The sequence below is a fragment of the Pinus tabuliformis genome, chromosome 7 (assembly GCF_031772625.1).
Source record: "Pinus tabuliformis cultivar Carrire ecotype Pingquan chromosome 7, CPIR1, whole genome shotgun sequence".
Taxonomy (NCBI): Eukaryota; Viridiplantae; Streptophyta; class Pinopsida; order Pinales; family Pinaceae; genus Pinus; species Pinus tabuliformis.
The window spans coordinates 569,352,684-569,375,417 of NC_142293.1; positions in this window are offsets into that span (position 1 = coordinate 569,352,684).

Here is a 22,734-nt window from a genome sequence, read left to right on the forward strand (position 1 = left end):
CTAAGAGTTTTACAGTGGCAGAACTCTGTTTTTCACCACGTGAAGACTTGCGTGGAAAATTCCTCAATCTCAGGAGGTTTTCTAACACCTGTGGACTGCTCCATGAACCAAATCTAATAGCCACCCTCCTTGGATTTAATTGTCACAGCTACCATCACGCTAGATTTCCGGACGTGGTTATTCACGTGTTTGTTTATCAGCGCAGATTTTAGGAAGTAGTTATATCATCCTCAGTTATAAATAACACGTTCTCATACGCATATTAGCTAGCTTTTTGTATGCAATTTCGACTGTTTTACGAGCCCACTATGCCGTGACTTAATCCTTATGTTATGACTGCATTTTAATACATTAGAAGACAGTGTTCTTAAGTTCAATTTGTGGTTGATTACTGATTGGCCGAGGTTGCAAAGGGCCCTTGTACACCAAGGTTCTGTTATTATTGTATAGTTTCATGCTTTCTTCCTTTACGTCCTGATGCCATAATTGTTTGTTTGTATATATTCCACTGTTTATGGTATTCATGTTGATTGTTGTCCATAGTTTCTTTTATGCTTTCTAATGACTGTTAACTGATCAGTGTTTTTCTTTCAGGTTCTAATAGATAGCCCGGGCAATTGCACATAGCTTTTTAATGAATAATGACGTGAAATTATCTTGTCCTTCTGCTGATTTATTTTCTTAGTTCTAATTCCAGCACTGTTTATTTCTTTCAGTTTTTTTTTGTTCATTTACTTTTCTGCAAGATAGATATTAGACTACTCATGTCATTTCAGTTACCTCCTATAGCCAGAGCGAGTCGAATGGTGAGGGATTGAAGTATGAATGCGTAGTTTGATATTAGTTTATTTTTCTGCAAGTTAGTGATTAGATTACTCATGTCATTTTCAGTTACCTCCTATAGCCAAAGTGAGTCGAATGGTGAGGGATTGAAGTATGAATGCGTAGTTTGATCTTAGTTTCATTTTATGCAATTTAGATATCAGATTACTCAATTTGTTTATGATTACCTCCTATAGCCAGAGCGAGTCAAATGGTGAGGGGTCAGAATATGAGTTGATGTAATATGATTTAGTTTACTTTGCTTACAGTTTTTGAATTGCTTTGAGTTCAGTTTTCTTTTTATACAACAGCAAGGATACTGGGTTTCATAGTCACTAGCTCACTGTTTGGTTTAATTAGAATTTAGGTACATTTTTATTTTCTCTTAGGAATTGATTTCATCATTGCAAGTTTTAAAACCTTTTTGAGAACTTTGAAGTTTGGAAATCATTGTAGAGGTCACCATTGCCTTGAACACTTATATCCATACTTGACTTTTAATTTTGCCATCTCACATTAGGGAATCAACAAAAGATAAACCCAAAAACAAACTAAAAATAAAAAACGACAAAGAAGTAAGAAATCGGTTATCTTGCATATATAGTGCGCTTCACTTTAGCAGTTTACGACTCCTGGATTGACAATTTATATAGCAATTTAGGACACACTAAATTGACCAAACACAACCCCAATGCAAAATCTGCTCACAACTATAGTATTATTAAGTGTTTGTCTCAATCTCTCGCTGCCATGTCTGCATTAAAAGTGTTGCAAAGTTGTCCAACTCAATGCAAGGAACTATTGTCGGTGGGGTGGATCCCTCATACTTAAACATTATGACCTTTAATCCATCTCTTTTCAAACCTCATCTTCCACATAATTTGGCCTTCCAAATAATGGTCCACATCTTCATACAATGCGTCCATTGGATAGTTTTGGACTAGGGGGCATCGACTTATATAATTCCATCAAAGTGTTGGAAATCTCTTGGTTCTCCTACATTATCTGCACCTAGATCAGCGTTGAAGGCCTTTTATGGTGTGTATGTATCAACAAGGGGTGTTTTCAGCTTTGCCTATTGATTTAGGAGGAAAAAAGATTTATGTTGAGGCCAAGGTCATCAATGCATCATTAGATTATAACCTCCTCCTTGGATGAAGTTGGTTTTATGTTATGATCATTATCATGTCATCAGGCTTTTGTGTCATGACATTCCCCAATGAAGGTAAAATAGTCACTATCGACCAACTAGATTTTTACAAGCTTGATATCTAATTTCACAATAGTCAAATGGTCCCCTTTGTAGGCAACTCTTCAACTTTTGTAGAGAGTATTTAGGCGGGAATGTTCAAAGACTCCTCATTGATTTAGGGGTAACTCAGTTGAATATGTCAACAAATTTAGAATGGATGGTTGAGCTACATAACACAATGAAAATAACCCATTAAATTCTATGCTAATTCATTTTATCTGTAGTTAATTAATGATTTAAACCCTTGATGGGTTAGTCGGCGAACAGGCTGCCAAAATGGCCCACGTCATCTGAATTAAATAAATGGAGTATCGGCAGATATCTTCATATATTTTGGTTTGAAGCAAGCGAGTGGCACGGTAGAGACGATGAACAGAGGACAATGAGATGCGGATGCCCTGGAATAATACATTTGATGGGCACATCTCCCCTTCCTCCATCAGACCCATATACATCTACTTCCATGATTAACATGATCTCTTATGTCACTAGTGAATCCCTTGGACTTATTGATCCTTAGGAGGTTCCTATGTAAGATGAATCCCATGGAGCACAATGTTACCTTTTGTGGAAGTAATCACCTCTTAAGTGGTATCAACACCACCTGATGACACTAGTTAAAAAATCCATCCTGATATGGAATATTATCAGGATGCTCTGCCTAAAAGGGTTGTCACTTCATCAACTTCACATGAATCCTTTGATATTGAGTTGCCTTCAAATAAGGCCATCAACTTCACAAGATAAGATAAGGGAGATTACGCCTCATGATGCATCTTCTCTCCTGCACTTGGAAATGATGTACCTTTGCACTCAAAATCTTGAATCGATCTAAGGGGCATTTCCTAAGTCATATAGTGAAGTACTTCCCTTGGACTAAGTCAAGTCGAGTATTTCTAGAATTGAACTTGTTGCTAGATCATCCACTCTAAACTCCCCCATTGACAAGTGTCTCATACTCTCTTTATTTCTTGATTATTTATATGAAGGAGTTGTCTTAGCTTGTGAGACCTTTCACACTTTATGTCCTCGAGTCGTTCTTGATAATGTTGTGGTTCTAGGCCATCCTTAAAATCATCAACCTTTAGGAACATGGAAATTTAACTGGATGTGGCATGGCCCCATGATGGCACGTCATATGTTGCCAACAATTGTACATGATTTCATATTTTGGAATCCTTGGCATGTGCCCGAGAGTGCGCACTACATTGCATAACCTATCAGACTATGTCATGCTTAGTATATATGTATATATTTAAAAAAAAAACTCATCTTTTTCATTATCACTCTAAGGCATATCACAGAAACCGACATATAGGACTAGGATTCACCGATCATGTCACTACATTATTGGATTTTTTTTGTCACTATTTCAGCTTGCCTTAGGGTCTACCTCGTCAAGTTGTGACCTTAACCAATCCTCTTTTCATGCCATAACTTGTATGGTAGATCCTACCCTCCATGGGCACCCTATAATAACACCTTATTTCCATATTGGTGTCCATGTTATAGTTCTTCGTACGTTCGGGGATCCTCTTTATTACCTGCCATGACATCGAAATTGAGTCTCATGCCTCTCTTTGTCTATCATTTATGGTCATCATACTATAGGGGGTTCCCACACGTTTTCTCATGTTGCTTTATGGATCCCTGTGCTCATGGTCCTCAATGTATTGCTAGACGTTGTTGCATTGATGCTTTCCTTCCTATCACTCACCCACTTTGCAACAATGTTCGATCTCTTACCTTTTCATTAGCCTTGACTTCGTCTCGCAACCTTCCCTTACCTTTCAGAGAGATCACTGCGATGAGTAGATTTACATTGCTAGACACTATTCCTTTGCTTCCTACCTTTCTTAGGTTGGTTCCAACATTAAACCTTGGAACAAGATGCATACCATTATACCACTCGTCTCTCTAGAATGAGCTTCCTTTTGGCCATATTTTCATGCTCGTTAAACAATGAAAATCTCGAGCTCCTTTTCATATATTTTGATGCTCATTAAATCTATACAAAAATGTCAAGTCCCTTTTGGTCTTCTTTTCTTGAATCATAAAACTCACGAAAATATTGAGCATCTTTTTCTACCACTTTTTCATGCTCGTAAAACCTATATGAAAATGTTGATTTATTTCCATCATTTCCTACTCATTAGTTAAAATGACAGTCAGCAAGTGATCTCTTATTTGTTCTCAAGCTCATTAATCCATGAGAAAGTCACCAGTGTACTTTTATCACTTTTTTGGCCTTGATATAAACTTAACAAAAAAGGAACCTATTGAGCTTATTTGTCTTCTATTTTGTGCTCATTAAACCATGAAGGGGATTCACTATACAAAAAGGGTGGGGGAAATATTTTTGCTATCACATTTATCATGGAAGTTGTATGTCACCCTTGAACATGGAACGTGTTTGATTCGTACTCTTATAGTTGGTTTTTAGTTGTACTTTTGAACCACACCTTTAGATTGAGTCGAGTCATTATGTTGCATGAATCAGTATCTCACCCTATTGGTTACCCTTCCAACCTATGGGCTTTGATGATACCTACTATGTCACCATTGTGTCTATCAGTATTCTTCAGTCTATGCTTCCAAGTTCACTTTTATGTCGTTTCGCTATGTGTTCAAAGGAAGTTTTAGTCACGAGTCGGCCATCTACATGTCTCATTATACCTTTTGTGTCGACCATCTCTATGCTAGTTATACATCACTTCCTCATTCGCTATCATTAGAGACCTTATCTTGGTGTTTATCTCATGTCGATGATGGGGGATACATTAAGGCCCTCCTTCAATGGATCTATTACCGTCGACTTCAACACCTTATCTGGGATGTAGATCTAGAAACAATCTAGAACCTTGGAACTTGCAGTCATGAGTGGAAGGTTTCCTCCTGGTTTGCATTAGGTTTTCATCATTGGCCCATGTTATTTGATTATGCGGAGTGCTCAACTTAAACTCATTCATTCGCACTCCCTAGACTATGTTAAGTACCTTGGCAACCATTTTCATTATCGGTGCGTTGACATGGCTAATGTACACTAAGCCAACAAGGGGAACTAACCCGATCACAAGCCCCAATTAGACTTGCTTTCGTTTGGATTGGCTAGCTCCGACGGGTTTTAAGGGACCCCGTAAATTGTTTGAACATGTCGAAAGATTGCTTCCGGGAGGAAGGCTTCAATTAAATCAAAAAAGATAAAACAGTTAACCTCTATGTATTAAATCCTATCTATACTACTTCTAACTACTCTAATCTAGTCCTAGTTATCCTAATCTATCCTGCAGAAGCATAATACAAAGATTTAAACATCATATATATGTTCGGTAGCAGCTTGATAAAGAAGATTAAACATCATGTATAGATTCAAGTCCAAATGAATCAATCACTAAATTCGCAGTTGGATAAGACTCTATTAAGCTAAATTGCAATACAATCACTCATATAGGAATCCACATTATTCTATGGGAATAAAATTGCAACTGATGTTTAATTTAGTTTCAAATCAGAGACCATTCACAAGTTAACCATGAAACTGAATCACATTCAATCTAACAAGACTAATAGTGAACTGTAAGTCATCAATATGCATAAATATAAATCACATTTACATTCATGCCAATAACAACACTCTGATCCAAAACAATACAATGAGTCTGAAACTAAAGGCTCCTTCTTCCCTCAAAAACAGTCCTCCTCATTCATAATAAAGCGACATTGTTGTTCTCCAGAATCAAAAGCCATTTTTCAGCTTCGGAGGTAATTTATGCTAAAAGCTTCTCGCTCTCGATCTTCCCTGCCTCTTCGCCTTCCCTCTCCTTCCTTCATTATGCTAAAGAAGCAGGTGAAACAGTCTGTGTCACTGTCGACGCGTAAAGGGCGTTTCTTGTCATTAGGGCGCTTCATTTCCTAGGCACTGAATGGTTATTGATTAGAGAGGATGATTGTTTGTGATCTCTTCATGATGCAATATGGAGCAGTTTTTTCTTTTGGGAATACATGGCAACACCTGGACATATGACCGCCATGCCATAGAACCTGATCTTCAAATACACATATCTGTGGGGGCAAGCTCTTCGAATCGGCGCATGCATCTTTTATTTAGAGTCAAACTTGAAGCTTATGCATCCATCCTAAGGTTTCACCTGCGTTCTCTCGGTCCTCACCTGTAGAGACAACCAACATCAGTTACACACATATATATGCTGCAAAAAGCTTACAAAACACCAATTTCGCATCCATAAAACATTTATAACATAAAGAATGATAATCGTGAGAGAATCGACCCCTGGTTTTTAGCTTTATGCATAAATTAAGCCTCGCAAGCCAAACTCGGTTTACACTGAAAACTGTCGCAAAACACAGCCGAAATCAAATTGCGGACTTGAAAAATTATATGCTCGGCTTTGTAATTATCGGCGGGTCTGGGAGGTTATGGTGCGCTATATATGAAACTTTGGACCGGGCTGATTGCAATATGCGAAATGCTCCGAACCCGATATATATATATATATATATATGTGTGTATATGTGTGTGTGTGTATGTATGTATGTATGTATGTATGTATGTATGTATGTATATATATATATATATATATATATATATATATATATACATATATGTATATATATATATATATATATATATATATATATATATATATATATATATATATATATATATATGTATATATATATGTATATATATATACATATATATATACATACATATATATATATATATATATATACATACATACATATATGTATATATATATATATATATATATATATATATATAGTATATATGTATATGTATGTATATATATATATATATATATATATATATATATATATATATGTATATCGTGGTTGATAAAACCATCGGGTCCGGTAGATGGTAGCGCACCGTATATATAAGCCATGTGCCTCCCAATAGTGATAAGCGATTAACTCCGGACCCAATATATTATATGATATGCTTAATAGGATCAGCGGGTCCGCCACATCGCTGCGCACCTTATGTTCAAGCCTTGGGACCCCGTCGATTGCGATATGCGATACGGGAGGTGGACCCAAAAACACATATATGTCAATGTTCATAAATCCCTTCAGGTCCGTAATGTTACCATTCCCTTTGGAAAACCCCGACTTTAATGTTTCATCGCAAACACATGGACAATGGGAAAAATCCACATATGGCCATTGGGGCGGACTTGAAAATAAATATGCCTAGTTTTATAATCATCAGCGGGTCCAGCTTCCGCCTCCCCGCTAACTGTATGCCCCCGCGCTTCGACGACATGCGATGAGCGATTGGGAACTAGACCCAATAGCACATATATTCCGGTTAATAACTCTGTTGGGTCCGGAAGACAACAAAGTGCTTTATGTAAAGACCTCATACCCAGGCCAATTGCGATATGTGACGGGCTTTTGGACCCGATGATGTATAAAATGCGGTTAACCATGCCGTCAGGTCCGGCAGCTGTGAATGCATTATGTTAGTTGCGATAGGCCCCCAAAAGGGATTTATGCATGCTTTGCGAAGGATTTTCGTTATAAAGGGTTATAATGAAAATAAAGGGGCAATAGAAGGTTTTGTGTATTAAGTGCATAAACGACTATAGTGAGGGTGGGGGTGATTATGCATGCGGGCATAGAAATACCACAAATGCATATGAAGATTGAAAAGTCTGATGAAGGGAATGAATGAAGGGCTAAGCTAGGTCAAGAATGAACTATGCAACATAGATTTATCAAAGGGGGTCTTGACCATTTAGAAATTAAATATTTGGCTTGGTAAAGAGCTAAAATCCTTGGGATAGGATAGATCATTCGGAGGAGTGCAAGATTAAATTATAGGGTGGCCCATTCAAAATTGCTATCAAGGCAAGTTTTAATAGGGTAGTGTTTGTGGCCACAACAATTGGAAAACCGCTGGGCGAACCAGTTATCTTTGTTTCCAAACAAACCTTGGATCAAATAGAACAGTAGGGTGTTAAGATAAACTTGAAATGCACACTGTACAGATGGACAAGCATGGGTTCCACTTCAACATTAATTGCTTCAGATGGGATAAAGACAAATAGCTTCTACTTACTGATAGGGTTTTGACAGGCATTCTCCAATGGTGGTGTTATGGGATTTATTGACCTTCCTCTACTTGTTTCCAACTTTCAAAAATCCTTTCAGGGCCATCACTAGTCTGCCAATACCTGTTTAGGTGTGTACCTCAGCTCTTTGTGTAGATGTGTTTATCCGCACTTTGTATAAGAATTTCAGTGCTATATTTTCATATGATTGAATGGGGCGCAGTCATGGATCATGCCATATTTTTAAACCACTTAAGCACAGTTGGGCTTGCTGTGTCAACCAGTACTCTGAGCCCAACAATAGTCCCTACTCAAACCAGCTTTCCAAACAACCTGTCCTTCCATATTGGCACAGGGACTTGACATTTCCTTTTCTTTTTAGATAAGTCCTTCTATTTTCAGGCACAAGGACTAGAGTACAATTGGATTTGCCACAGGGTATATGACAGTGAGCTTAGCCCATGAAAGGAGGTTTACTTGTGAGTAACAGGTATTGGACAATTTAGTGTGGTGGATGGGACTAATGGAGAATGACTGTAAACCTTATAGGCAAGTATATGCTAGGTATGAGTGGGATTTATTCAAAATGCAGCGTCCCTCCATGCCAATCCAACTGTAGTTACACATTCTTGTTTTATAAAGATGCCCCTACATGCTCAAGATATTCAGGTTATCAACAGATCTCACCCATCTCTTAACAAATTCCAATGAGTGGCTTGGTTTGAATTCTACAGCTGATTTTCAACTTCTCATGGGCTGATTGAAAGTCTGTTTCATTGCAAGGTAATGATGGATTTAGGATCAACAGGCTGATGAGCAGGTTAATAAAGGGTGTAAAAGCCGAAGGCAAGGAATGAAAGAAACCTAAAGAGGCTTGAGAGGTGAATACAAGGCTGGAGGACAGAAATCAGATCGGTAAAAAAGGCTGAAATTGAAAACAGGAAGAAAATGAACTCTCATAAAAACAAGAAAGGGAAAGACAGAAATGTAACTAAACTAACAGCAAAAATGAAAATGGATTCTAACCTACTTAAGAAGTAACCACCATTTGGTGGTTACTGGAAGTGTCTCTTGAGATGTTGGCCATTAACAGGAAGTTCTCCTTGTAAGGTTTTCAATCTATAAATTCCATGACCAACTTTTTCCACAAATTGGAATGGGCTCAGCCATGAGTGTTGTAATTTTGTGTGCTTACCTATTGGCTCACTCATGAGAGATGAAAAGTAAATAATTTTCTCGATGAAAGATATCACCTCATCTTCACTTCTGTTTATAAGTTTGTCAAGCTCCCTTTTGTTAATGGCTACATTTCTGAGTGTTCTCTTGCAATGCAGGAACTCGCGGATTTGATTATCACCTTCGAGCACCTGCCAATTTGAGATGTTATCAATTACGGATGATCTGAAAATCAATTCAACATGAAATTTATTCTTGTTTAATCTAAGATTAGGCAAAAGTTTCACAGCCATAGCAACCATCAGATCGGCATTGTGGTTATACTTTCGAGGTATGTATGTGACATTGAAAGAATCGAAATTGCCAATTAAACTCCATACCTCATGTTGGTACCTCACCAGGTGTGGAAGACTGTAGTGTATCTTTTTCTTTACCTGGTTCATCGTTTTTTGTGGTTCATCAAAAACTCTGAGATTTTTTATATTCCTTTCAATGGCTCTTCTCAGGCCTTTCAGCAAGCCTTCATGTTCTTCTATGTTACAGGTGTGTGTGCATTCCAACCGGTTGGCCATCAGGCATTGGTTCCCTAGTGGGCCAATGAAAATGCTCCCAGCACCTGCACTTTCAAGACAGTTAGAGTCATCAAAGTGAAGTGTCCCAAAAATAAACTCTAATGTTACGCTAAAAGAACTACTTCTTATGAAATTAGTCCTATCATCTACTATAATACAAGGTAATTCATCAGTTGGATTATGGGGGTGTTTAATTATTTCTTCCAACTGTGTGTTTGTCAAAGCCTCCTTGACTGTTTCTGCATGGCACTCCCCGAAACAGGTTTCCGTGGCATAAACATCGGAACTGTAATTCCCAAGGATAGAGTTATAGAACATTATAGGTTCATTGGGGCTGTTTGGTTCCATTACCACGTACTTCATGTATCTTTCCTGATCCACTCTCAGCATATCACTTTTTCCCCTCTGAGGTAACAAAAGATGGGACCAATCAGTTGAGAAATATCCATTTAGATTTGATGACCAGTCCCTACTAAGCAACATCCCATAAGCCTCAGGTATATCCACTACCACTATATCAATGACTTGAGTGTATTGAGGCTTGGCAGCCATCCGAATCAACACATCTTTCAGCTCCCTAATAACTCTCACATTCGTTCTATCCAACTGCATAATTCGAGTTTCAGTTTTATCGGGTATTGCCTGAAGTCTCTTGGCAACAGTATGAGGCATAAAATTGGATGAGGCGCCAGAGTCTACCAAGCAATTATGCACATTCATGTTGAATATTTCGAATGTGATAAGGAAGGGTGGAGTCATAGATTTTGATTTCCTCCCTATCATGGCTGCACTGACATCTTGGGGCTTTCGATTCATTTTAGACAATGTGGCCTCCATAGCTGATGGTATTTGGGCTGCGCTAGTCGTACTAATAGGTTTGGACATTGGCTTCTTGGTTTGGGTGCTTGAGGTGGTGGGGGTTTTGCAGTTCCGCTCATTCATAGCTTTCAGCAGCAAATCTCTTTGTTGCGTTAATTTCAACAAGTCAAAATATGTGATATTAGCCCTAGACTTCTTGAGATCATCCACAATATTGTAATCAATGTTATAAACAAGATATGGCAGAGTAAACATACCTGTTTTTCCATTCTTAGATGGGAGTTTACCGTCTTGAGTAGCCTTTGTTGCAATGGGAGATGCATTTTCTTTCTCTGGGTGACTTACAATAGGGGCATTCTTGGATTGACCGCCAGGTCTACTATTCTCAACAGGAACTCTGGCAGCGGATGCTTTCATAGGGCGAAAATATTTCTTTGCTCGGTTTGAGGGCTTTGTCATATCTGGGAACGGCCCTTTACTTCACGTGTGGATTTCATTAGCATTGATTTCTGCAATGTTATCTCCTTCGTCGTCATTCTCATCGCTATGGAAATACCACAGCACATTAATTTGGGTTTCCTCCTCCAAGGGTTCTTCTACTTGGTATCCTTCCTCGTCTTCTTGTTCTGGTTCGAGCTCCAATACAGGTTCTTCTTTGTTAAGGAGCGATCCAATAAGAGCCAACTCTTATGTGTTTAAAGCCCCTTCATTAGGTGGAGCAGGAAATGCAAGCTGGCCATGACCACCTTCTATTTTCTTCCAGTAGAAAGGTTTAAAGAGTTTTCTGTTATTATAATCTCCTCCCTTACCACTAGTACTCTCTCCATGATTCCTTCTCATATCAATGACTGTGTTCGTAATTTTCTTAATGATCCGATGTTATGAAACCAGCTCAAGAAAAATATATAAAAGATAGATTCGCGCCTTAGAATTCAGCCTCTTTGAGGGGGCAACCTCCTTTACATTACATAAATGAACAATTCTTGGATGATACAAATGAAAAGACCTCTTTTCTATATATAGGAGTCTAAGGGGTCATAACATAATCAAAGCCAACATAACAATAATAATGTAAGGGCACAATAATAACAATAGTGGGTTTCTATGTGGCACAATTAGTAACAATATGGGCACTACATGGGTACATCAATATAATAAGTGGGTTGTACTAATAACAATAAGGGGTTACCCTAGTAGTATAGGGGCCTAACATGCCCCTCTCCTTAAAAAAGCGTTGTCCTCAACGCTTGAGTAGTTCTTGATGCTTCTGTATAAAATTATTGTCCTCCCATGTGGAATCTTCAGCGGGTAAGTTCTTCCACTTGATGATATACTCTGAAATTGATCGATTTCGTAGCTGTCGGGTTCTTGTTTCTATGACTGCTCCAAGTTCCAATATGATTTTTCCTTCCTCTTCAATTTCTGGCAATATTGTTTGAATTGGGATATTTTTCAACTTTGAATAAGTGGCCATACTTCTTCATCCTTCTTCCATTCATCCCTTGCTTTGTTTATCCAATCTGGTTGGATAATAGAAATAGCACAAAACAATGCTTCCACATCCTCATCCTTTCTTGAGAGTGCATCTGCCACCACATTTTGCTTCCATTTTTTGTAGATGATTTCAAAGTCATAACCCAACATCTTTGTGACCCACTTTTGTTGCTCTTCAGAGGATAATCTTTGTTCTAAAAAGTATTTAAGGCTATCATGATCCGTTTTTACCTTGAAGTGTCTTCCCATTAGGCAGGGTCGCCATTTCTTAAGTGCATGGAGTATTGCCAACATTTCCTTCTCATAAATAGCTTTGTGTAAAAACTTTCCCTTGATTGGACGACTTTCAAAAGCAATGGGTCTTTCATCTTTTATTAAAACATCACCAATTCCATTTCCTGAAGCATCACATTCCACAATAAAGGTTTCTGTGAACTCTGATGTAGCTAAGACCGGTGCTTGGCACATTGCCTCTTTAAGATGTTCGAATGCCTTTGTTGCTTCTGGAGTCCATGAAAATGCATCTTTATTCAATAATGTTGTTAGAGGTGCTGCTATTCTCCCATAATTCTTAACAAACTTGCAATAATACCCTGTCAACCCGAGAAATCCTCGCAGATGCTTTATGGATGTGGGAATTTTCCATTCCTTAATGGCTTTAATTTTGCTAGGGTCTACCTTAACTCCTTCATGAGATACAATATGACCCAGATATTCCACCTTTTGTACTCCAAAGGAACATTTGGATCTTTTTGGATATAATTGTTTCTCCTCCAATAGTTGTAGCACCTTGTCAACATGTTCAACATGATCCTTCCAAGACTTGCTGTAGATTAGTATATCATCAAAAAATACTAACACAAATTTTCTAAGGAATGGTTTGAAAATTGAATTCATCAAACCTTGAAATGTTGAAGGTGCATTGGTAAGGCCAAAAGGCATGACCAAAAATTCATCATGACCCTCATGAGTTCTGAATGTTGTTTTCGGAATGTCTTAAATCTTCATTCTGATTTGATGATATCCTGAACGAAGATCCAACTTAGTGAAGTAAATTGATCCATGCAATTCATCCAGTAATTCATCAATGACAGGAATGGGAAACTTATCTTTAATAGTGAGCTTGTTGAGCTTCCTATAATCCGGACACATGCGCCATGATCCATCCTTCTTGTGCACCAATACGACTGGAGCAGAGAAAGAACTTTGACTTGGTTAAATTATACCAGCCTCTAGCATTTCTGCAACCATTCGTTCAATTTCACTCTTTTGGGCATAGGGATATCTGTACGGCCTGATGTTTGGAGGAACACTTCCTGGAATCATATGAATAGCATGATCATGATCACGAATAGGTGGGAGACCTTTGGGAGTCTCAAATACCTTGGAATGATTGTCCAAGACTTTTTGAAGATCTGGAGAAATAGATGATTCCATTGTGGACACATCTAGTGAACATAATTGTGCAATTACACCTCTTTGTTCCTTTTTTAGAAGCTTTGTCATACCGTTAGAGCTGATTATCTTTCCCGGTTTCCCTGCAATACCCCTTAATTCAACTTCCTTTCCTTCCAAAGAAAATTTCATGAAAAGTTCATGAAAATTAAAAGCTATTGTACCCAAAGATTGTAGCCATTGGACTCCTAGTACAACATTAGCACCTCCCATTGGAATGGAAAGCATTGGGCTAGTCAATAAATATTCTCCCATGGATAGCTTGATATTATGGCACTTTCCCGAGCAATTTGTTGTTCCTCCATTTGCAACCATCACTTGACACTCTGGTGCTGGATATAAGAAGCAATTCAATTCTCTTGCTACCTTACAATGAATAAAATTGTGGGTACTTCCTGAATCAATCAACACTATTACCTTTTTCTTCTTGATTTGTCCTTCTATCTTGATGGTTTGAGGAGTGGTAATTCCCGCCAATGCATTACAAGATATGGTCAGATTCATTTCTTCTTTATCTAGGCTTTTTTCTGGAGTATATCATCTTCTTTTGACCTTTCTTGCTCCTTTTCTTCTTCCTCTTCACAATCTATGTAGAATAATTTCTTCTCAGCACACTTATGACCTTTAGTGGATTTGCTATCACAACTATAACAAAGCCCTTTTGCTCTTTTTTCTTCCAATTTTTTGTGGTGTCAACCTTATAGGTTGTGGAAGACTAGCGACAACAACACTTCGTCTTTATAGTTGTGAGTGGTATGCTTCCTGGTTGCCATAATTTTGCTTTCCATTTTTCTTGCTAACCTGAATGCCTTCTCTAATGAATCAGGTTCTCAAAGGCGAACATCATGTTGGATATTATCCTTTAAAGACCCTATGAACACATCAATCCTATGCTCCTCTGGAATATCTTTTACCCTTATGTTCAATTTTTGGAACTCCTCAATGTGCTCCATTATTGAACCCTTTTGTTTGAGACTTATCAATTGGCTAAAAAAAGTGTTGCTTTTTGTATCCTCATAATGTGCTATCAATTCTTCCGTAAAAATTGCCCAAGTGATAAATTGTTTACGAGAGCAAAGCCATTGATACCATACAAACTGATTTGGTTCCAAATATAGAGTTGCAATACGTACCTTTTGTGTGTTTTGCACATTATTGAGATCGAAAAATTGCTCCATCTGTAATATCCATGTTGCGAGATCCTTGCCATCAAACTTCCTCATATCGATTTTTGGAATATGGTGGGTCTTTGATCCAACATTAGAGTCTATGGAATCATGATTAACATTTCTTTTGTTCTCATCATGAGTTTCCTTTACTACCCTTTCACCATTAGTGACCCTTTCTTGTAGCAACTTATTCATATTTATCTTCAATTCTTCCATGTTTGTCTTCAAATCCATCTTCAAGTCATGCATCTTAGCTTCCATGTCATTCATCTTAGCTTCTACACCTTTCTTTAAACAATCCATCTTAGCGTCTACGCCTTTCTTTAAACCATCCATCTTAGATTTTGTTCCTTTTTTGCAAGGGACAGTTGTTGCACTTGGTCTTGTAATTTTGATATATCATGTTGCATTTCTTCCTCTTCTTCATGAGTCATGCTAGAGCCTTCAGGTTCCTTACTAGGTGTTTGCATTTTCTTTCCTCGGAGCATCAGTTACCGATAATAATGCTCTACTATGCCCTTTGAATTCCTTCAAAATAAATTTTCAAACCAAGCTTAAGCAAAAATTTAAGAAAATCTACACACCTTTTTTCACTTTGTAGGAGCTCGATATTGCCTCTGATGTATCTCTGTACTTTCCAATCATCTAGATCTAAATTTTTGACTTGCAGTAGCCCTCTCTGTGCTCTTTCCAATGCCACAATTCTGACCCAAATTGGATTCTCCAAGGAAGATTTATGCGAAATCTCCCACAGTGACTTGATTATAGACTATTTCAGTAGAGCAAACTTGTACGACGTGCCACGAGTCACTGTTTCAACCTTTGGATCTAAAAAATGCATACAAGAAACTACAGTCTATCCTCTTTCTGTAACTTCTTACGAAATTTCAATCTGATCCCCAAAGAGAAAGTTATGACGCTTTTCCCCAGGTCACCTGTTTGGAATGTAATTCAGGAGTCTGCAAAAAGACCAACTTCCTCAGATCATATCTCCGTAAATATAGCGCGAACAGCTATGAAATTTCGGACCCGAGGTTCAGAACAATTCTTCTCAAATGGGTTTTTTTTTCAACTTCTGAAACGTCGCAGAAAAAAAGTTATAGCGAAAATGCCATGATGACCTGTTTGGGGCAACGAACCCTAGAATCCAAAGCTCTGATACCAAATGTTATGAAACCAGCTCAAGAAAAAGATAGAAAAGATAGATCCACGCCTTAGAATTCAGCCTCTTCGAGGGGGCAACCTCCTTTACATTACATAAATGAACAATTCTTGGATGATACAAATGAAAAGACCTCCTTTCTATATAGAGGAGTCTAAGGGGTCATAACATAATCAGAGTCGACATAACAATAATAATGTAAGGGCACAATAATAACAATAGTGGGTTTCTATGTGGCACAATTAATAACAATATGGGCACTACATGGGTACATCAATATAATAAGTGGGTTGTACTAATAACAATAAGGGGTTACCCTAGCAGTATAGGGGCCTAACATCCAATGCAACCCTTCCACATCGGTGGTGTCCTTGTCTTTAGTTTCAGCCCCTTTGTTATCATTTCCATTATTCTTCTTATATGTCTGAAAGGCTTTCTTTTCTCCATTTGTAGGGTGGCATGCTGTGACGCTGATCATTTCATTTTCAACTTTCACCGCTTCATCGATAGCACCTTGTAAGGTTTGCACATTACTTCTTTTAACCCACATTGTTGTAGGGACAGGGAGAGCAGAGATATAGAATTCCATTAGCACTGCTTCAGGATTCTGTTGAACAAGGTGTTGAACCAGATGTTAAAAATCCTTAACTTTCTCCTTGCTCTCCATTTTCAAACCGGATAATTCTAAAACTAAGGCCGCAGGTGTTTTGTCATCACCAAACTTGCCCAAAAAGGCCTGCTAAAAAGCATCCCACGAGGTAATTGACCCTATTCTCAAACTGAAATACCATGTGGAGGTTGCACCAATCAAAGTAAAAGAGAATAGGTGGCACACCACATCTTCATCGGCAACCCCCAACCTATGCAAGGCTAGGAAGAAAGAGCGAATATGGTTATCAGCGGTATCTCCCCGCTCAGGGTCGAAATTAGGTAACACTCTTTCTGTATTTTTGGGTAAGGGATGCTACTGCCCAGGTACCGCTATAGCATCCTATGCAAGCTAGGGAGGGAGTGCTCCTGGAGGAGGTGGGGGTTGATTCCCACCCGGAGGAGGAGGTGGAGCTTGATTCCCAACCAGAGGAGGAGGTGGAGACTGATTCCCGCCTGGAGGGGGAACGTTGGCCATACTATGGGCAGGGAAGTTTTGGTTAGAGGCTTCTCCACTAGGATTCTCAAAATCAAGCAAGGAGTTACCTTTAGAAGGGGAATCCTCAGGAATTTCTTCCCAAGGGGTGTCGATAGTTTGCAAGGGTTCTAGCACAATGTCTTCGAGAGAAGTGGCTGCTGATGTATCTTCGCTCAGGGTAAAGATCGTTGGCTTTCTCTTAGTTGTTGGAGGTAAGGAGTGAAAGATGGGAAGTTGAGAGAGGGAACGAGCGTAAGCCCAAGTAAGTGCTCTAACAGGTTGTTCTTGAGTGACAGGATATTCCCATAGTCTCTCTTCCTTGGGTGAACCTGAAACATGACTTAGAGCGGTCTCTGTTTCTTCAAGATGAGGCTCTTTCAAATGTGTGGCAGGATCTCCCTGACCTTTACAATCCATACATTAATCATTTTTAATCCATGCGTGGCACTTATAAATGAAATCTTGAAAAGCTAGAAAGGGCAGTTCAGGCCCTCCTTCTAGCACCAATTTGTTAACATTGCTAATGTACACTATGCCAACAAGGGGAACTAACTTGATTGCAAGCCCTAATTAGACTTGCTTTCATTTGGATTTGCTAGCTCCAACGGGTTTTAAGGGACCCCGTAAACTATTTGAAAATGTCAAAAGATTGCTTCCGGGAGGAAGGCTACAATTAAATCAACAAAGATAAAACAATTAACCTCTATGTATTAAATCCTATCTATACTACTTCTAACTACTCTAATCTAGTCCTAGTTATCCTAATCTATCCTGCAGAAGCATAATATAGAGGTTTAAACATCATATATATGTTCGGAAGGAGCATGATAAAGAAGATTAAACATCATGTATAGATTCAAGTCCAAATGAATCAATCACTGAATTCACAGCTGGACAAGATTGTATTAAGCTAAATTGCAATCACAATCACTCATAAAGGTATACACATTCTTCTATGGGAATAAAACTGCAACTGATGTTTAATTTAGTTTCAAATCAGAGACCATTCACAAGTTAACCATGAAACTAAATCACATTCAATTTAACAAGACTAATAGTGAACTGTAATTCATCAATATGCATAAATATAAATCACATTTACATTCATGCCAGTAACAACGCTCTGATCCAAAACAATACAATGAGCCTGAAACTAAAGGCTACTTCTTCCCCCAAAAACAGTCCTCCTCATTCACAATAAAGCGACATTGTTCTTCTCCAGAATCAAAAGCCATTTTCCTCTTCGGAGGTAATATTTATGCTAAAAGCTTCTCGCTCTCGGTCTTCCCTGCCTCTTCGCCTTCCCTCTCCTTCCTTCATTATGTTGATCAGAAGAAGCAGGTGAAACAGTCGGTGTCACTGTCAACACGTAAAGGGCGTTTCTTGTCATTAGGGCGCTTCATTTCCTGGGCACTGAATGGTTATTGATTAGAGAGGATGATTATTTGTGATCTCTTCATGATGCAATCTAGAGTGGTTTTGTCTTTTGGGAATACATGGGCAACACCTGGACATATGACCGCCACCCATAGAACCCGATCTTCAAATACACATATTCGCGGGGGCAAGCTCTTCGAATCGGCGCTGCATCTTTTATTTGGAGTCAAACTTGCAGCTTATGCACCCATCCTGAGGTTTCGCTTTCCTTCTCTCGGTCCTCATGTGTAGAGATGACCAACATCAATTACACATATATGGATATGCTACAAAATGCTTACAAAACACAAATTTCGCATCCATGAAACATTTATAACATAAAGAATGACAATCGCAAGAGAATCGACCCCTGGTTTTTATCTTTATAAATAAATTAGGCCTCGCAAGCCAAACTCAGTTTACACTGAAAACTATCACAAAACACAACCGAAATCAAATTGTGGACTTGAAAATTATATGCTTGGCTTTGTAATTATCGGCAGGTGTTTGGTCAATTTAGTGTGTTCTAAATTGCTGATTAAAATGTCAATCCGGGATTCATAAACTGACGAAGTGAAGTGTACTATATGTACAAGATAACCATTTCCTTAGTCTTTTGTCGTTTTTGAGTTTTTTTAGTTTGTTTTTGGATTTATCTTTCCCTAATGTGTGATGGCGAAAATGAAAGTTAAGTATGGATGGTAATGGTGATTTCTACAGTGATTTTCCCAAACTTAAAAGTGTTCAAAAAGAAAGCTTTAAAACAACTGTAATGAAATCAATTCTTAAGAGGAAGTAAATGTATCAAACAGTGAACTAATGACAATGGCCCAGTATCCTTGCTGCCATATGAAAAAGAAAGTAAAAACTGAACTTAAAGCAACTCAAAAAAACTAAAAGCAAAGCAACTAATTCGCACTACTTCAACTCTTCTGATCCTTTACCCTTCAGCTCAATCTACCTTGTGGGAAGCAATCATGAACAAGTTAAGCAATATGATATCTAAATGGCAAGAAATTAAATTACATAAAGGAAACTAATCACACTACTTCAACTCTTCTGATCCTTTACCCTTCAGCTCAATCTACCTTATGGGAAGCAATCATGAATTAGTTAAGCAATATGATAACTAAATTGCAAGAAATTAAATTGCATAAAGAAAACTAATCACACTACTTCAACTCTTCTGATCCTTTACCCTGCAGCTCAATCTACCTTATGGGAAGCAATCATGAATAAGTTAAGCAATATGATAACTAAATCACACTACAATAAGTAATATTTTGATTCCTTACTAATAGAGTCACTTGACTATAGAAAGAAACCATAAACAAATGAGTAGTATGATGTCTAAGTAGCAGAAAAATAAATAAGCAAAACACAATTTGAAAAAGGACAGTGCTGGAATTAAACTTCAGAAAATGAAAATTAGCAGGAAGGACAAGATGATCTCATATGTCAATAGTTATCAAAAAGATGAAAATTTGCCCAGGCTGCCTAAGAAAACCTGTAGAAAAGCATTGATCAGCTGACAGCTATAAGAAAACATAAATGAAAATGTAAACAACAGTGAATTAAAAACATCAAAACAACATGTTATATACAAGCTAATGATTATGAAAACAGAAACATAATAAAATCAAATGAAAACTATACAGATCTTTAGTGCGCAGGGGCCCTCTGCCACCTCAGCCAGTCAACGAACAGTCACAAAAACGAGCTCAGGAAAGTAGTCTTCTCATGTATTAAAGCAGCAACAAAATATATAAAACAGAGTGCAGTGGGGTGATAATAACAACAGTTCAAAAATTACATCTCCAAAAAGCTCCTACACAGCATTTATCAACGCGTTATTTATAATGAAAAAGTGTTGTAACTAACTAACTAAGTCCTAGTTGTTAACTGCGTTGCCAGAGACACGTAGATCTCCTCAGCCCAAGATCTAGCGTAACAGTCATCATGTTCATTAAATCTTCAGAGTGGTAGCTGTTGGATTCAGGTTACGGGTTTGATCTCCAGGTGTGCCGATGTCTCCGTGAGCTTAGGACTGTGCCACGTAAACTTTCACGTGCTCAAAGCAGAGACGTGCCACCGCTAAATTCCTTGGTTGGCTTTTCCTTTGACCCTTGTTGACCGTGACCTTTTATGGATGATGTTATCACTTAAGAATTCTAATTTCAAAACCGCTCACATTAGTTTGATGGTAAAAAAATTCGGTGCTAGTCTAAGTTTGATTTTTGTTTTTAGAGTCTTGAGTCAACTATGTATTCTCATTCATCACCGGTCATTCTCATTCATCCCCGTCTCATAGCCATGTGTCAGTTTTGTTCAAAAGTTACTATGTGTCACAAAGCTCTTTAGGTTATTTCATAGCTCATGAAATAATTTTGAAGTGTTTCTGCAGTGCATAAAGCCTTTTTGTAGTTTCGCAGCGCAACATGTTTTAGGTTGCGCTATAAAATTGGGGATTTGTTCGAATCCATAGCAACTGTCATGCAAAATAGCTCTGGGGTGGATGCATTTTACAGGAGGCATGCTCTCAAGCTCCTGCGTGTATGCTTGTCATCAGTTCTGAATCTGAAGGGAAATATTACAGGTGAAGGAGTTACTCCAGGACTTTTGAGCACGATGCTAATGTCATCCATTGATCCATCAAGACGCAGAACTGAAACATCAACTATGAAGGTTGACCTTGGGGTAAAAACAAAGACACAGCTTATGGCAGAGAGATCTGTATTTAAGGTTCTGTTGATGACTGTAATTGCTGCCAGTGCAGAACCAGAACTTCAAGATCCGAAAGATGATTTTGTCCCCAATGTATGCCGTCATTTTGCTATGATTTTTCATGTTGATTCAACTACCTCTCCACCAGTAACAGCTAGTCAAGTTGGGGGCTCGATGGGCACTGGGGCCTTAAGTTCTAAGTCACGAAATTCATCCCATGCCAATTTGAAGGAGTTAGATCCTTTGATATTCTTGGATGCATTAGGTGATGTTCTTGCAGCTGAAAACAGAGCACATGCTAAGGCTGCCTTGAATGGACTAAACATTTTTACAGAAACACTTCTTTTTCTTGCTCGTTGAAAACATATTGGTGTATTGACTACAAGGGGTGTGGGCACGCCAGGTACTCCTATGATGATTTCTAGTCCTTCAATGAATCCTGTTTACTCACCACCTCTAGGTGTTCGTATACCAGTCTTCGAGCAGCTTCTACCTCGACTTTTACACTGTTGTTATGGAAGCACATGGCAAGCACAGATGACATGGAATTTCGAGGAATTGTTGGTCTTGATGGCAGTTTGAATTTAGAAACAGACATGAATAATGTGCCAGAGCGTATTTTGGAAGTTTTGTCTATGTGCCATGCTCTGGTGTTTGTGGATATCAAACTGGTTGGTGACCCTCTAGAAAAGGCAGCACTCAAAGGAATTGATTGGATATATACTTCTGATGAAAAAGCAATGCCTCGGAAGAGTAATGGACAACCTGTGCAGATATTGCAAAGGCATCATTTTGCATCTCACTTGAAACGAATGGCTGTTGTAGCACGAGTTCAAGAAGAATTTCTTTCTTTTGTAAAGGGTGCACCAGAAACCATTCAGGAGAGGCTGACAGATATAGCCCCAAGATATGTGGATACCTACAAGCACTATACTCGACAAGGATCTCGAGTTCTTGCCCTTGCATACAAGCATCTTCCTGAAATGGCGGTTGGTGAGGCTAGGAGTTTAGATAGAGAGACTGTGGAGAGTGGACTTACTTTTGCAGGATTTGCGATATTTAATTGTCCTATTTGTGCCGACTCTGCCGACATCCTTAAGGAACTTAATGAGTCATCACATGATTTAGTGATGATCACAGGTGATCAAGCTGTGACAGCTTGTTATTTTGCGGGTCAAGTCCACATTGTTTCACAACCTCCTTTAATCTTGACTCCAATTAAGAACAGTGAAGGGTTCGAGTGGATTTCACCTGATGAGATGATGAAAATTCCTTACTGTGAAGTTGATGTGGAGGAATTGTCAGTTTCCCATGATCTCTGTGTAGGTGGTGATTGTTTCATGATGTTGCAACGTACGAATGCTATACATTCAGTGATCCCATATGTGAAGGTTTTTGCAAGAGTTTCCCCTGAGCAGAAAGAACTCATATTGACAACTCTGAAGACAG